This window comes from Cyprinodon variegatus, unplaced genomic scaffold, assembly GCF_000732505.1.
Source record: "Cyprinodon variegatus isolate N-32 unplaced genomic scaffold, C_variegatus-1.0 Scaffold1931, whole genome shotgun sequence".
Classification (NCBI taxonomy): Eukaryota; Metazoa; Chordata; class Actinopteri; order Cyprinodontiformes; family Cyprinodontidae; genus Cyprinodon; species Cyprinodon variegatus.
The window spans coordinates 9,262-12,700 of record NW_015152384.1 but is presented as its reverse complement, the minus strand read 5'-3'; the positions used below and the strand labels follow the sequence as shown (position 1 = coordinate 12,700).

Genomic DNA, 3,439 nt, shown 5'->3' with positions numbered 1-3,439 from the left:
TTCTTCATTTACTCTGTGTGACACATGGTAATGCACACACCTTCATATGTATGGCAAACTGGCTGCTCAGTTTACTGCTAAAATAGCAGCCATTGATCCATATTATGAGATAGAACAACACCCCCTACTGGCCTGTATAGACAAAGACCTGCATGGACATTTGTTTACCTGAGGTTTGTTATGGATGAATTTAATACCTACCTGCAAAGGCGTCAAGTAACAAAGCACAAATACATTATTTACCTAAGTAGAAATTTTGTCTATCTATGCTTTACTGGAGTAATCATTTTTAGACAACTTATTACTCCGACTACTTTTCGTGCAATTATCTCTTCTTTCTACTCTTTACACTGGATAAATGATCTAGAAATAAGTAAAAATGTCTTTAATTAAGTGTATTTACACTTAATTTGAGTGGGTAAATGAGATAGTTTGCCAATGGAATGAGTACTGTTAATCTTAAAATAAGATAATTTGATAAAATGCACTTGAAAAAAGACAATTCAATTGTGTTTTCTTATTTCAAATCTAAGTCATCTTTTATCTCCTCAATTCAAGAACAAATGCACTTATTTTAAGAAAAAATGACTTATCTCGATTTCATTTTTTCCAGTGTATATTCTAAAAATAGACTCGTTAGTTTTGTTTCATTTAAGCTCATTTTCATTAAGGCCTGTTGGTATTAAAAAAATGAAAACCATCAAAAATAATTTGTTTCATCCAGGCAATTTATTTCTTTGTAGTTGGACCACAACTTGTTGTTCACCATATATCAGATTAAATAGTTCTTCATGTTGATGCAAAGTTAAATGTGACACTGCACTGCAAAAAATAGAAATCTCAATATGTTATTTTTTCTTAAAATAAGTGTGTTTTTCCTTGATTTGAGGAGGTAAGTAAGACACTTTGCCAACGGAACAAGACAATTTCCTTTTAAAATAAGAAAAAACTATTTTATCGTCTTATTTCAAGTAAATATTATCTAACTATCTTATTTTAAGAGTAAAAATACTCATTCCATTGGCAAATCATCTTATTTACCTGCTCAAATTAAGGCTAAATATACTTATTTAAGCAATTTTTTACTTATTTCTGGATTGTTTTTGCAGTGTGCTACCATTAGTTATAAAACTTAGAAAATTAAGTCTAAGGAAGTTACAAATGTTCCTTTAATAGGGTAGCGCAGTAAAGCTCGAGCATGAGAATATTTAGAATTTTAGAACTGAAAGTGATTCAGTCAAACAGAATCTTAAATGTAGTATAACACAATTTCAAATGTCTGCTTATATACTACATTTAAAAAATAAAAATGATCAACAATGAGGCTGCGTCCTGAGCCCCCTGCTGTTCACCTTAATGACACACGACTGCGTCCCCAGGTTAACCACCAGTCACATCCTAAAGTTTGCAGACGACACCACAGTGGTGGGCCTCATCAGAGACGACGACCTGGACGACAGAGAGGAGGTGGAGCAGCTGGTGGAGCAGAGATAACAGCCTGATCCTGAACGTGGAGAAGATGAAGGAGATCATGGTGGACTTCAGGAAGAACCGGCCTAACCACACTCCACTGCTCATCAACAGCTCAGCTGTAGAGGTGGTCANCATTTAAAATAAGAAAACACAATTGCATTGTCTTATTTCAAGTGCATTTTACCTAAATATCTTATTTTAAGAGTAAAAATACTCATTTAATTGGCGGATCAGCTTATTTACCTACTCAAATTAAGGGCATTTTTACCTATTACCTATTTCTAGATTGTTTTTTTCAGTGTATGTGTAATTCTCACTGCAAAAAATCTAAATCTAGATAAGTCCATTTTTTCTTAAAGTAAGTGTATTTCTTATTGAATTAAGGAGGTAAAAGAGACATTTTGCCAATGGAACAAGACAATTTACACTTAAAATAAGAAAACACAATTCCATTGTCTTATTTCAAGGGCATATTATCTAATTATCTTATTTTAAGACTAAAACTACTCATTCCATTGGCAAACTATCTCATTTACCTACTCAAATTAAGGGTAAATACACTTAATTTAAGAAATTTTTACTTATTCTAGATCGTAATGATCCTGGGTTTAAATTTTAGGTAACGAGACGACATTGTTGGTTTGATAATCCACTTCTGCTTCATCAGCAATCAGCTCTTTGCCTCCAGGTGTTTTCTGAACAGCTGCGTTGTTCCGCCAGTAACAGCTATAAGATGCATTTACCCCCAAAATGAGTCCAGATTAAAGCTTTTCATTAGATTCAGATTTGTTTCTACTTTAATCCATGCAATCCAATCATCCACCACCACCAGTGAAAAGCAAAAGGAAACTAAAACACTGATTATTTGCGCAAAAAGTGGTACAACGACTGCACAACCAGGGGCCCCGCAGGCATGGATGGACTGGGAATCCAGGGTGTTCCAATCACTGTTTTTCTCGTGATAACGAGATAATAAACTTGTTATTTCGAGAAAACAATTAATGGTTTAACCGTGATAACGAGATAGTTACGTCATTATCTCGAGAAGGCAAAGGGAACAAAAATGTCCGCTCTAGGCTTCCGTAGTTCTTTACAACTGTGCATACGTGAAAATATTCAAATTCCTTGGAAACTATTTTCAATTCCACTTTTTGTTTATTTATATTATGAATAATAAAAGTATAGAATAAATTGAAAAAAAATCTAGATCTAGTTGGTTTTTGTATTTGTAAGCATTAAGAAAAGGCTCCTGTTATTTCGGGGAGACGTTTCTGACGCCTGTCCTAAATCTGGAAGCTTAAAACACCTTAGTCAGCTCTGCGCACAATCTATGAGTATCGTCGCCTTCCTTTATTTCATCTATTCCCTGCTTCAGGTCAAATAGGATATCAGAGCAGAAACATGTAGAGAAGTTGTACCTATATCGCAGAGCTTCATCGCTACCTTCCTGTTGACCTGCAAAGAAAAACAAGACCTTGGGTTTGAAGAAAACACTTTGAAAAACTGTAATCTACATTTAGAGGTGTCAGTACCCGCGTCATGATGGTGATGATGATGAAATGGAGCAAACCGCCGGCTAACATCGCCCCGATGTTGGAGGCGTTGCTTGAGAATGAATTTTTGGCCAGAAACCCTCCTACTATCACCCTGAACACCACCAGGAAATGTGTCAAGCCAATAATCAGCATTATCTAAAACACCAACGACAAAACAAAACAGAACAAAAGTGTTACAGCTGTTATATTTCTGCAGGATTTATTGCTAATCTTAATATCTTCATCCACATTTCTAACACTAAGGGTCTGATCTACTAAGAAGGGGCCGCTCATTCTCCTATCCTGGCTTCTCTTCATTGGCTTCCTGTTAAATCCAGAATAGAGAAATATCAGCTGTGCTGCTGCCATCAACACCTTTGTTTCTAGATGTTGGAGCTTGGCCTGTTTTCCAGTGTAGTCCTGTTTCTCTG

At 35.4% G+C, this 3,439-nt stretch overlaps 1 long non-coding RNA gene across 1 annotated transcript; it reads right to left on the bottom strand.

Moving 5' to 3' along the window:
• Positions 1–2,891: 2,891 nt before the first annotated feature.
• Positions 2,892–3,250, bottom strand: LOC107104870. Its single transcript, XR_001482299.1, has 2 exons — positions 3,006–3,250; positions 2,892–2,928 (listed from the first exon to the last, which is right to left on the bottom strand). It is a non-coding gene; the product is annotated as an uncharacterized LOC107104870 (long non-coding RNA).
• Between the last annotated feature and the right edge of the window lie 189 nt (positions 3,251–3,439).